The sequence below is a fragment of the Tamandua tetradactyla genome, chromosome 7 (genome assembly GCF_023851605.1).
Source record: "Tamandua tetradactyla isolate mTamTet1 chromosome 7, mTamTet1.pri, whole genome shotgun sequence".
Lineage (NCBI taxonomy): Eukaryota > Metazoa > Chordata > Mammalia > Pilosa > Myrmecophagidae > Tamandua > Tamandua tetradactyla.
This window is the reverse complement of record NC_135333.1, coordinates 158,884,485-158,898,733: the sequence shown is the minus strand read 5'-3', so window position 1 is coordinate 158,898,733 and position 14,249 is coordinate 158,884,485. Positions and strand designations below refer to the sequence as shown.

General features: G+C 36.9%; 1 protein-coding gene across 6 annotated transcripts in view; it reads left to right on the top strand.

Annotated features, from left to right (window-relative positions):
* ATP2B1 (ATPase plasma membrane Ca2+ transporting 1) overlaps positions 1–14,249 on the top strand; it is a 114,956-nt gene that overhangs the window by 24,425 nt on the left and 76,282 nt on the right. The window contains exon 1 of one of the 6 annotated variants that reach the window (XM_077111575.1): positions 4,381–9,459. The exons of 4 other annotated variants lie outside the window; for them this stretch is intronic. The gene's annotated coding sequence lies outside the window, so the exon portion shown is untranslated. Of the gene's footprint in view, positions 1–4,380; positions 9,460–14,249 lie in introns of those variants that run through there. One more of the 6 variants, XM_077111582.1, reaches the window with a different exon arrangement.

Below are 14,249 nucleotides of genomic sequence, written 5' to 3'. Positions count from 1 at the left end.
AATCCTTAACTACTAACTGAAATGCAAGTGAGTGTGCTCAAAAGCATGATAATTTTCTGGCATCCTGTACTAGGAGAGAACAGGGAGGAAAGTTTAAGAAAGGGTCTTTATCTTTGCTTAGACAGGTTGAAGAGTAGACCTAAGTCACATTAGGGTGGGTTGTTGATCCAGGAAGCAATGTCATTTTGTACGTGGAAATAGGCTTCCAACAGCTTAAATAGGATATGCTTCTGGTTTATCTTCTCAAGGAGTGGAGTTTAAAATAGTCCTTCCTGGATCATCTGGAAAGGGTGAAAGATGGACTTGAAGAGTCTAAGTAAATGAAGAATCTAAATGAAGCTAAATTGTTAGTAGTACTAGCTTGAAGTCTGGGAGTCTATGATTACATTAATATGGGAGAGGGCAGAGGGGAAAAAAAATAAGTCTCCTTTCCCCAATCCCATTGAGCCAAAATAGAAGTAACTTTGAGAGGGCAAATAAAAAGCTCTTCATTGGATGTTGTAAAATATCTAACTTCTCTTTTAACATCTACTCTTCTCTTGGTGTGGCTCATTTTAGCTGAGTATTGAAACAGTCCTAATTCATGTCACAGTCACATGTGAATAGCCAATATTTCCCTAATTCTTAAAAAGATTCTTGGATTTTAAGAAGTGTTAAATATGTATATGTTTTCTGTGTATGTGTAATTATATATAAAAATATATTAAATCATTAATTTGTACTGAAACGGTTTGATTCCATTACTGCACACAAAGTTCGTTCTTGCTCCGAAGCAAGTTGCTATATGGAACAAGTTGCTATATGGTACAGCATGGGAACACAGTCTCAGGCACAACAGAAACTTTCAGCAAATGGCTGCTTTCTTACTTACACAACACAAAGGGTATAAGAGAGCGGGGGAAGAGATCCCATTGTGGCTACTCTCCCAGGGAGGCCAACTGCTCTCCCCGGGAGGTTGGATGATGACAGCTGTGCATGCTCCACTTTGTGGCAGAGAGTAGAGATAGACCCTCTGCTGTTTGAGTGTTGAGTATTTATACAACCTGGGGTGGGAGGTGCTGCCACTGGAAATTTCTGCCCTGATAAGCATCTGGGCCTGTTTTTCCCCAATTTCTGGATTTGATAGTGTGTTAGTTAGATTCAGTTGTCAACTTGGCCAGGTGAGCATACCTAGTTCTGTTGCTGCGGACACAAGCCAATGGTATGTGAACCTCATCTGTTGCTAATTACATCTGCAGTCAGCTAGGAGGCGTGTCTGCTGCAATGAGTGATGTTTGACTTAATTGGCTGGTACTTAAAATGAGAGAACGCAATGTAGCACAGCCTAGCAGCTCGGCATTCCTCATCTCAGCACTAGCAGCTCAACCCAGGCCTTTGGAGATGCAGAAAGAAGTCACCCCGGGGAAAGTCAGGGGCCTGGAGAGAAGACCAGCAGAGACCATCCTGTGCCTTCCCACGTAAGAAAGAACCTCAGTGGAAAGTTAGCTGCCTTTCCTCTGAAGAACTAACAAAATAAATCCCCTTTTATTAAAAGCCAGTCCGTCTCTGGTGTGTTGCATTCCGGCAGCTAGCAAACTAGAACAGATAGTATGGCCTTTTCATTAGACCTAACATCTCCCCCAGGCTGTGATCTGCAGAATGGAAACTGAAGCATCTGCCCATAAATTGAGAAGGGGTAGGGCCCATTCCAATTTTGTATCTCTCTTCCACAGTGCAAACCCTGCTTTCCAACACTAATAAGACTACTTCTTTGCTCAGTCTTATAGTGCAAATGATACTGTTTGAAATTTGCTAGTACAAATCTGTTCCAGTTTGCTAGCTGCTGGAATGCAATATACCAGAAACAGAGTGGCTTTCAAAAGGGGGAATTTAATTAGTTGCTACTTTACAGTTCTAAGGCCAAGAAAATGTCCCAGTTAAAGCAAATCTATAGAAATGTCCAATTTAAGGCATCCAGGGAAAGATACCTTGATTCAAGAAGGCCAGTGAAGTTCAGGGTTTCTCTCTTACATGGAAGGGCACATGGCACACACAGCCAGAGTTTCTCTCTCATCTTGAAAGTTGAACACGGTCAGGTTTCCTCTCTCATCTGGAAGGGCACATGTTGAGCATGGCATCATCTGCTAGCTTCTTCTCCTGGCTTCCTGTTTCATGAAGCTCCCTGGGAGACATTTTCCTTCTTTATCTCCAAAGGTTGCTCGTTGGTAGACTCCCTCCTTCATGGTGCTGCAGCATTCTCTGCTCTCTCCAACTCTCCTCCATTTTCCAAAATGTTTCCTCTTTTATAGGACTCCAGAAATTTATCAAGACGCACCCAAATGGGTGGAGACATGTCCTCACCTAATCTAGCTTAACAACCACTCATGATTAAATCACGTCTCCAGGGAAATGATCTGATTACAGTTTCAAACCTACAGTATTGAATAGGGATTATTCTGTCTGTATGAAATGGGATTTAGATTAAAACATGGGTTTTCTAGTGGGCACACCTCCTTTCAAACCAGCACACCATAGTAGCAAACATACTAAGATTTGTTTGCACTTTTCTTTTCCTTAGGGTATAGGATTAAAATAATACAGTGTCTAGGGCAGGCCCCAGTGGCTCAGCAGGCAGAGTTCTCACCTGCCATGCTGGAGACACGGGTTCAATTCCTGGTCCCTGCCCATGCAGAAAAAGATTTTCTGCCTTGGATTATATCTGCCCCCCCCCACCCCGTTTTATTCATACAATTAGGTTCATTTGCTTATCCTTGCGTACAGTTTTAGTCCCTGCTGTCATCCTTTTTGTTTCAATTTTATATTTTAAATATATGGAACATAAATATGCTTTCAGAAGTCAAAACTATACAAACAGTGAACATATACTCAAAATTATCAATCCTTTCTTTTTCCCTTAACCTCTCCTCACCCCTGCTTTTTTATTTTTTTGCAAATAATCAATTTTCTTGTTTTCTGGTATTTTTATTTTCTGTGTGTTTCCCCCCTAAACAAACACTTTATGTATATTTTCTTATTTCCTCTTTCTTACATAAAAGGGGTATGTGTGTATTCCATTTGATATATCCTAGAAATCACTCCATATTGGCTTAAAAAGAGCTTTCTCATTCTTTTTTATAGCTGCATTGTATTCGGCTGCCTGTGTCATTGTTTATGAAGCCATTCTCCTATGTTTGAACATTTAGGGAGTTTCTGGTATTTTGCAGTTATAGATAATGCCATTTTACAGATTGTGTTTTCTTAAGAAATAATTCGTTTCCACTAGGTTTTAAAATTGGAGTATAGATAAGATTTTTTAAAGATTTCCTCTGTGTAAATAGATATTTTCTCCTTTGTCATTTTATTTTGTGTATTTATGTATTCTTTCTGTTTTGTCAGCATTTACATTCTATTCTTTTACCCATGTTCCCACCTTCTCTTAGCTCTGTAATTAAATGCTCACCATTACACCTTTTGCTAAAGCTTTCTCAGTTATCTCTTGGTTGGAGGAAGACTATTCTGTAGTAAATTCCTCAGGAAGGGCACAGTGTTTATATTTTCCCTGAAAGCTTGTATATTCACAAGTTAGGTTAGTTTTGTTTTGTTTTTCCTATCTAAATACTTGAAGGAAAGCTTGTCTCCCACATTCTTCCTTACATCTCTTAAACGCTTTCTTTGTATGTTGCTTTTGAAGTCTAATTGTCTTAGTTTTTATAGTACTTTGATTTATTTTCCAGTTATAGTACTTTGATTTATTTTCCTGTTAAACATCCTGGGGATGTTTTCTTTGTCTTTAAACTCTAATAGTTTTACCGGGATGTATCTCAAAATGGATTATTTATGTCAGATTTCTTAGGTATATGGTGGATTCTTTCAATATGGTAGTTTAGGTTTTCTCTTATTTCTGGAAAGATTTCTTGAACTATACTTTCAGACATTGATTCTGTTCTATTGTTTTTGTTTTCTTCTTCAAGACTTCAGTTATACATATCTTGGTTCTCTTGATATTTCAACCACTTTCTGTTGGCTCTTTTTACTGCTTTATCTCAGTCTCATTTTCTTATTTTCCTGCCTATCTTCTAAGTGTCTCTTAGTAGATTTTCACTCAAGTCCATTTTCCCTTGAGTGTTTTGCAATTTAAAAACAATTTCTGAGATGGCTTTGTTTTTTCCTTTCAATTTTCTTCTTCCATATCACATTTCTTCTTGGGTTTTTGTTCATTTCTGGTTTTAGTTTTTGGATTTTTCATTCTAGTTTAACTTTGTTTTTGTTTTTAATATCATCATCAAATACTTGTTTTCATATCTCCAAATATTTATTTGAAGGTAATTTAATTTTATGTATTACTTTACAGTAATTTTCTTCTACAGAAAAAATATTTTCATGGTTTTGTTGTTTTGTAGGAAGAATGTTCATCAGCTAAAATGTTATGATTTACATTTTTTTGCTTTCCTTCTTTTAGTAGCTTTATTTGGAGTTGGTTTAATCCTCTGACTATCAAATCCATCTCCCCCCCACTCTGTCTTCTTCCCCCCACCCCACCCCATCTCAATTCCTGGCATCTTGTAGATAGGTTTCCTAGTTCAGAATGCCTTCTTCTGTTAAAATAGTGATGTGTGTTTTTTAATGGATAATGGCTGAGGTGAGAGAGGAAGTAAGTAGGCAGAGATTTGTGTGGTTTTTTTCTCTTTGGTTTCTATCAGCTCCTTAATTTTCCTGCCATATTACTAAGGGACATGTCCCTCCTTTGTCTGTCTGTTGTATCCTCAGAAGCAGTGTTTGAGTTGCCCACTTTATTCCCTTTCTGTTTCCTTCTCTGTAGTTGCTGTTGTAAACTATCAATTTTGAGTGCCCAGTATTTTAGCATTTGATGTAGAACTTTCTTTTTCTGTGTCTGTGTTCTGTGGTTTCTTCTTCTCTTTTTCAGAGAATCTCTTAATCTTCCCTTAATTGTGCATTGCAACCACAGACTCTCAGAAGCGGTGGGAGCTTTGTTGGATTTTGCTGTTTATTTCTCAGTTTATAGGTAATTTGAAGTTTGTAGTATTTTGTCGCCTAGTAATGCTGAAACCATTGGTCATGTATGGTTTTATTTTCACTCCTTGTGATTTTATACTCTTCTTGGAGGATGTGGGGAAAGATTGGGATTGAAGCTGTTGCCATTATCCTCCTGACTCAGAAGTTCCGGAAGAGCTTTTTAAATAAGAGTTTAAAGACCTAGTCTTGGAGACTCTGATTCTATTGATATGGAGAGGGGCCTAAGGCTCTGTATATTTAAGTGTTTTAGACTTTTTGGTTACAAAGCCAAATTTTGGAGCTGCTTGCCTTAGACCAGGGTCCAGTATATTTTTTCTGTGATGGGCTAGATATTAAGTATTTTAAGCTTCTGGTTCTTTGTTACATATTTTTCTTCCACCACCACCACCCCAATCCTTTAAACATGTAAAAAAGATTCTTAGCCTTAGGCTTTGCCAAAAGAGGCTGTGGGTGATGATTTAGGAACCCCTGCAATTTCAAAAATCATATTTTTCAGTTTGACTGGAAAGTGAGTGTAATGTTTACCCTTTTTTTGAGATCCTGGAACAAGAAATGTATTTAATTCCTGAAGCTGCTTTGGATCTATTCAGGGATATAAATCAAGACATGGGTTGAGGTACAAAGTAAAAATTGTGGAAATGACAATATGAAACGGAAAATGTAATTGTAGGTGTTACCAGTCAGATAATTCAACAACAAAAGAACGTTGTGTAATCCTATAAAACACCTGATTTCACAAAACGCTTGATGAGTGCCTAGCATACAGGCTACCACAGTACTTAGCATGTAGTTTATATATATATTTGTGAATGAGGAGTCCTTGAAAAATAAATTATGAAAATCCTTCCAAACATTTAAATGTTAAAGAATTTATAGTAAAATTATTTAACTTTTGCATGGCTGAGATTCAGCTTTTCTGGCAGTATACAGTTTCAGTTGCTTCTTAAGGCAACTCTTAATTTGTGTTAATAAGACATATGTAAAATATCTTCCTATTTCCCATGGCCAGAGAGCATGTTCTTAGATTTAAAGCTGTTTTGTGTAAATGGATCATAGAAGGTGAGTGAGATCTTATGGTTTGAATGACCTCACCATCCTTATCAGTTCTAATGCCTGAGTAGTGCTATTAAACAGATTTCAAAGGCAAAATACTCATTTAAGGAGCAAAGAGACCATTCTTGAAAGGATAAATAGCATGAATAGCATAGAGGTGAGAATGAAGACTCATTAGCCAGTCAGGTCTCTGACTGATGTTTACTGACGGGTCCTTCTTCCCCAACCACTAGAAGAAAACAAGAAATGAAGGCCAAATGGCCACTTGTTTTTTTAAATGGCCCTTTTTGGCTTCTTTAGAGTCATGTTATTCAAGTCTTCTTTGACTTATTTCAGTAAAACGATTGATTTCCATTGTCCTATCACTGTGGTTTGAAGCAGGGCAGTCTGTTAGTCACTTTTATTTTTGGCAGCTTATCCTGTTTATCTTCAGCAACCACTGATCCAATCTGCATTTAATAGTCCCTTTACTCACAGACTCTTCTTGTTGGAAGCAGGGGTCAGTTATCAGGTTAGGTTTTTTTTTTTTTTTTTTTGATTCAGTGTCCTTGAATCCTCCTTCACTCTTTCGGAGATGTTATGATCTTCATTTCCTTGCCAAAAAAAGAAAAATGGACACACACAGTTTCAGCTTCATTCCCTCAGCCCCTCCCTCCATGGTTCATTTTTTCACAGAAGCCAGGGTGATCTTAAAGCATAAATCAGATTGTATCACATTGTAATTAAAATAATATCCTAAGCCCTTGCCGTGGCCTGCAAAGCCCTCAATAGCTGACTTCTTGTCCAGCTCTCCAACTCATGGCCTGCTGTTCTCCACCTTGTCCTCCATGCATCAGCCACACTGATCTTCTTTTTGCCTCATTTGAACTTTTCGGGCACGTTCTACCAGGGATGCTATTCCTCCAAATCTTCTTGAAACTGTCTATCACAGTGTAGGAGACTCTGAAGTTGCCTCAGATAACGACATCTGACATATCAGAGACATTCATTTACTCCAATTCCTGAACCATCCTCACTAAAGTAGTGCCCCTGCCTTGCACACTTGTTCCTTATTTTAAGTATTTATCACTCTTAGAAAGTGAATTATATGGGGGAAACAGAGTTAGAATTCAGGGTTCATTAGGGACACTGCCACGTTCATCACTGCGTCCACCTTGGTTCATTGTTCCTGGTACACGATAGGTGCTCATTTTGAGAAATGATTGAAAGTTTTTGCTAATTGTATGACTTTTATTTCAATTATAATCTCTTACATTAGTGGTAGATTATGAACAGTGGTTTAATTCCTCCACCCCCACTCCACTACTTTCAGTAGACTTTAAGGGCTAGTTTGGCTGAACTTGAAAAGGTACCTGGTGCTACCTGTTACTTGCTTTGAGTATCCCTGATCCTAGATTGTAGAAGTAAAGTTTTGTTGAAAGAGGAAGATTGCAACATTGTCAGTATATAATAATGACTGTAACTGGGAGAATTGTCTGTAATCAGTTACTTTTTAAAAATTTTTGAGGTTCAGTTCCACCAGTTAGCTAACGAAGAGTTGCATTTACCTGAGCTTTTGTTTGATTTCCGGAAGAAAAATGGAAAATGTTTTTTGTGTTTTCCCACAGAGCATCTGAATTTAGATTTCTATAGAAGAAAATTTACCCTGAAGTTACCTTAAGCATTGACACACACCAAAAATGGAGCTGTTTTTTTTTTGGGGGGGGTGGGATTTAAATCTTGTACCCGATATCCCCTTTCCCAGAAATATATAACCCATGTACTTCTAAAACTGGTCACGTTACATCAGTATCAAAAACCTATTGGGGCAAATATTGTTTATCTTAATTAGTTTCTTCAGGAAACTTTGAAGATGTACTTCTGCCTTCTTTACTTCTGAAGTTAATGCTTGTAGGTGGGGTTAGGTTGAGTCTGTAGTGAACTAAAAAACCCCTAGAGTTTTTATTATTATTTTTTTTTATTTTAAGTTGTCTTTCCATTCTCCACTTAGACTTTTTTCCTCTTAAGAACTCTAAATACAGTTTTGTATTTGTAAAATTTTGTCCTTTTCTTTTTTTGGCCCACTTTTTGAACACGTAATCTGCCATCTGAGCGCTCCCTAATTGTGGTATTTGAAATTGTCTTTTTTGTCTTCATTTAGTTGCTTGTTAAAAACTGAACAGGATGAGCCAATAATTGAATTTGATGTTCCGCTACTGATGAAATTTTCAAAGTCACACCTAATTTTCTGGTATTATAGAGAAGAAGAAATGAATACTGGTAAGGTTTGTTATTAGGAATAAGCAAGTGAGGAAAGAGTTGAAAAGGAAATGTTCATGTAAGTAATTTCAACGAAACTATTACTTCCCAAAGTAGTTTTCCTTTAAAGATAATAGAGGAGGATGCAGAGTATATTTGTTCTGTGGGATTTTTCTGTCTTAAAATTAGTAAAGCATAAGTTTCATTTATAAGTCTGTCTTGTGTTCTTCCATTTAAAATATATTGAATCAGGTATTGCCATTAGTGAGTTAAGAGGAGACTACTTGAAGGATATATTAATCTCAGTTGGAAACTATTCCTTAAAATGCTCATTAGTGTGCTGGTAGAAAGATTTGGGGAGGGTATAATCACTGCCTCCTACTTCCCAGCACACAATTGAAATTAAGCTCCTGTGGATAAATCACTCAAAACAGCTGGGCTCTGCATAGGAGTGCTTCAGAAGCTGGCCCCTGAATCCATGTAAAATCCAAGATGTTTAATATCCTACAGGGTCCATATTCAGTATCATTTGGCGGTGATAAAGGAAGCATCTATCTGCTGGCCTTTGTATAGTGCCAAGTGTATGTCTTGGCACTAGATGAAGTAGTTAATCTTCAAAATTGTGAAATGCTTTTCAGAGTATAGCACTGTGATTGGCTTGTTTTGTTGTGAGAGACTTCTGGAGATTTTTTCCTGTTTTATCAGAGTAATAACTAGTGATTGAATCATATGAAAAATTTTAATAGTAATAAAATTGAGTTGTAGGGGTCACTTTTTTGGAATGCAGTTTCAGTTTCTTAGCTGCTAAAACAGATTCCATATAATGGATTCATTTAACAACAGGAATTTTTTTATCTCATGGTTTCAGAGGCCAGAAGGCTTGCTTTAACCATTGGGGGTGGCTACCTCTGGCTACCTGGCAGTCTTTGGGGTTCCTTGGCTTTCTATCACATGGCATGCACTTGGCGGCACCTTCACCTAGTTCTTCCCGGTTGTGTTGACCTTTTTCCAGGTCCAATTTCTTTTGCTTATGAGAACCTATAAGGACTTCAGCCATACTGGGCATAACTTCAATAATATCTTCAAACCCATTAACAGATGCCTTCATATCCCCAGGATTTCAACCAATACTAAAAGCGCTTCATTGCTTTAATTGTAAGTTATGTAATAGCAAATATTGAGGTGTGTGCAAATATTGTACTTGCATATTTTTTTCTAGCATTGCAGTAAAACAGTACCTTTGTTCATTCCGCAATTACTTGTGTCTACCTTGTGCCAGATCACATACTGCTCTCTAAGGATAAAATAAAAAAGGCTATTAATATAGCAATAACACAAATATCCTCAAAGTTCAGAATAATGTTTTTTTAAAGAATGCATAACAATGTTGCCTTCAGAAAACAAATATCATCCTTAAGAATAGATGAATTAACCTCCCTTGAATATTTTGACTGAAAGAAATTGCCATTTAGGTAGTATGATGATTCCCTTTGTACTGTTACATATGTCTTACAAAAAACATTGACATAAGCTTAATCTCTAGAACAAATAGTTTTTCTAGCCCATTTTTAATGAAGAATTCTGTTCTTATAAACTGGGCCGAACCTTTTCTGTTTTTTAGCCTCTTTGTATTTCATTAATCTCATATTATGCTTTTCACATAATAGTCTTCAGTAAATGATGGTAATGAAAATTCCCGATTTCATAAACATAGCAACCTTCAGAATTAAAATTGCCAGGATTTTAGTGTACAGTTTCCTAATGCGTAACAACCTTCCTGCCCTCCTCATTCAGTTTCTAGGATACATGCCTGGCTTTATAGATTTTGTTTTTCTTAGCATATGACAATTTCAAGAACTCAGATATCTGATTCAAGTAAGTACACTTTCTATAATAGCCAGTTTTTCCGGTTATATGTTTCCAGCAATTATGTATTTCCAGTTACGTGTTTTACTTCACATATACCTGATAAGCTATTTTTTTATGAATTATGTTTTTAACTTTAAGTTCCACTTTTCCAAATAGGTGATCATCTCCAAAGGGTGAATTGCCATGTTTCCATGTACATATATGCAAAGACAGTAAGGGAGGAGTGATAAGGAGAGACCTTATTGCCTAGATGTGAATCCCAGTTCTCCTCCTTTAATAGTTGTATGACCATGAGCAAATGACTTAATCTGCTTTGCTTCAGTTTTCTCACCTGTAAAGTGGAAAGTAATAGTATCAGCCTCATACGGTCATAGTACACACTGTGTAAATGTTAGCTGCTATTATTGTTACCATCCTCATAATTATTCACTTTATATAAAATCGATAGTACAGTACTTTCTGTATAGTAAGCATTTGGAATTGGGTGATTTTTCCTTATATTTGTCAACATTCCAAAGCCGTGTAGTTCTTTTAATTGTGTTTGCTGTTGTAGCACACTTTCAAATGATTTGCTTCAAATGCTACCTTATGGCCAGAGGTTTCCCACTTGCGCATGCCTGTCTTTCCCCAAATATCCTGTGTTCAAAAATTGTCTCTTGTGGCCAATTCCAAAACAATTAGTCACACTGTTTTGAACCCTGTATGAGTTTAATGCCTGCTCTTTATTTTCCCTCTTACTGAACTATGACTAACCAAAGGTTAAAAAAGAATCAACTGACATATGCTTACCACAATTGTAATTAAATAACAGAATAATTAATAGCTTTGTGTATATGTGTATCCTCTAAAAGAATATCATCTCTGTGGGGACAGAAGCTGCTCACCACTCCTGTCTTGTTCACCACTGTGTTCTCAACACCTAGTGTTCAAGTACTCCTTGAATGAAGAAATAATGTTTGATTGCTTCTCTTTTCATGCTAAGAGACTAAAAGTAATTGTACATGGATAATGTGATTCCACCCCTTCAGAAACACATAGGTTATTGAGAGAAATAAAAAATAACAGATTTGAAGACTCAGAAAAACCCAACTTTAAATGCCAGAATAAATGAGTAACTAACTCTAAGCTGTTACCTATTCTTTACCTCCTGATTATGTTTCGGAGAGGATGGTCAGCTCATGCTAGCTATGATATCCACTATACCACTTATGCCATTTTCAAATAATCTATCTTTCTTACCTCATTTAGAAGTAACCAGTCATGGCTAATATGTATAAGACGAAGGCTATACATATTATGTTCTTATCAAGAAGATGGAAATTCTTAATGTTTAAATTTAAATTGTGCATAATAAAAAACAAAATCCAACAACCTCAGAGGGAGAAATTTTGTAATCTTGTAAAAAAGATATTCTACAAGACATCACACTCATTTTATTTTAATCCTCAAGAAACTTTGAGGGATTGAATCATGTCTCCCACAAAGACAAATTCAAATCCTAACGGCTGGTTTTGTGTGTGTGAGCTGATTTGTAACTGGGATCTTCAAAGATGCTGTTAAGATAAGGCCAAACTGATTGAGGGTGGGCCTTAATCCAGTATGACCACAATCCTTATAAGCAAAGAAAATTTGGACACACAGGAGTAAGGGGGACAGAGGAGACACAGACTGATATGTCATGGAGGCAAGGATTGAATTATTGACTTCTGGCAGGCCACCACCAGAATGCTACACGCTCAGAAAACATGGCTTTCATTTTGGACTTCTAGTCTCTAAAACTCTGAGATAATACATTCCTTTCATTTCAGCTACTACTTTGTATTTGTTATACTAGCCCTGGCAAACCTAAGACAGGGATTGATAGCAACACAGCTAATATTTTATTTATAGACAGGGGGTATAAGTCTTATATATGATAGGTTCTGAAATTATTTGTGGTTTTGGAAGGAATAGACAGCAAAGATGAATGGGATAAGGTTGAGAAGGAAGAGGAACTCTGAAAACTGATTGGTTATTGGGGAGAGAGATCTTGAGTTTTTGAGCTTACATGGTGGATACTTTGAAATAGGAAAGAGTAGAGCAGTGTTTCCTAAAGTGTTCTGTGAAACACTGGTTCCAAGAGATAATAATAGGTGCTCTATGAAAAAGAGTAGTTAAAAATAAGTTCAGGAATTGCTATATGTTATGTTTCTTTTTTGTAGATTCACAAATGTGCAAGACTATGAAAAGCCCCTGGCAGAAGAGAACTGTTTAACTGTGCTGAGCATAAAACACCTTTCTTGCAGTATAACTATTAACATATTGTGAGTCTTTCATAGGACATAAGTTTGGAAAAGGCTAGTACAGAAATTTGGGGACTGGGAGTAAGAATGGAGTTTTTGGTTTTGAACTTGAGTTTAGAACTAAAAATTAGAAATTATGATCAAGGTTTTGGAGATGAGACAAATGAGACTTGGAGGGAATATCTTAGTAGGTCAACTAAGTGGAAGCAAGAAAAATATTTTAAAAAGGAAAATACTAATATTGGTTGTAATCCTGAACCCAAGACTATTGAGTTTCATATGGGTCTTTCCTATATTAGGTACAGCTTTTCAAGACCTCGAGTGTATAGAGATAACACACTAGACTCACTGTAGTCAGGTAGTGAGGAGTACAGTTGGCAATCTAAAAATCTGTCATCATAATCGTGGGTACTGTTTAGCTAAGAGTAGAGGACCCCCGGGCTGAACATTGCTTGGGTCAGAGAGAGGCAGAAAGAAAGTCTGTGGGGGAGTCATTCAAAGACATGGAGGAGAAATGCTCAGCAAAGTAGATGTGAAACTAAATATTGCGAAGGGAGCAAGAAGAGGAGTGTTTCACAAGATAAACAGCCATGGGTGCTAGGTAATGAAGGAGTATAAGATCATTGAGTCTAAGCTCTTTATTTCATACGTGAGAAAAATGAAATGGAAGGAGATAGTTCATTAAATGTTAGCACAGCAGAGTCAGGATTAGAATTTTGTCCCTTCATTGTCAACATTTTTTTTCTTTTTGTACTCAAGAGGTTTAAAAAGGATGCTACTACGTAGTAATGTGTCATGTTGAGGTATCTCTTCCTCTGGAGGAAAGGGTACTTGGAGTTTCACTGGATAGGGATTTTATGACCGTAGGGATTTTACTTTGGTAAAGTAACTTGCAGACTTTGAAATCCAGCTCATCCATGCTGCAGTAATCGATTTTTGGCTCATATTAACAAAACTCATGAGATTGATGTTAAATCAGAATGCAGCTTTATTAATTTTTAGTAAGAAATATAACTGCTCTGGGAAACACTTTCAGTTCCTGGCTAGCACATTCTCTTTCCCATAGATTTGCCACATGGGAAAACAGATTAGAATTAGAAGGTTGCTTAGTGAGTATGTAGGCAGGACAAGTGGTATAGTATGTTTGGAATGTATAATGTAGTCAGGCTATTCTTAACCTCTCAAAGACCAGTTACCTTCATTTAACAATTGGGGGGTGATAACAGACCTTGCTAATAGAGTTTTGGAAGGATTAGGTAAGGTGATCCATGTAGAGTGTATTGTAAATTGCTTTGCACAGTATCTGGCACAGGTGTCCTATTCATAACTGGTAGCTGCTATCAACATTATAATTCTCTACACAAATACTACTAAATAAGCATCTGTGGGCTTACAGTACTCACTTTGCTGAATGTTGTTTGAATGAGAATGGCCAGATTTTCTTATGTCTGATGGCTTATCCTGGGGCTGCGCTTTCATGGTTGACCAGCTTGTTTCTGTTATATGTTTTGTTTTGTTTTTTTCTTTCTGTTAAATTGATTTATTCAATCTAGCTAATGTCAGGTCTTGAGTCCTGGATTCCATTCTGCGCTATATTGGTGACTTTTGGGTGATTATTATGTTGAACCGTAGGGAATTGCTGGTATTTTTACTGGGTTTTGACCAACAGAAAGGCAGTCATATGGTTTAATTTATTGATTTAAAAGTTTAATTCCTCCCAGATGGCCCCAATAGTTCCTATTAAGAGAGGCTAAGTTTGATGAGGAGTTAGGAAGGCTTTCCTTTAGATGCAAC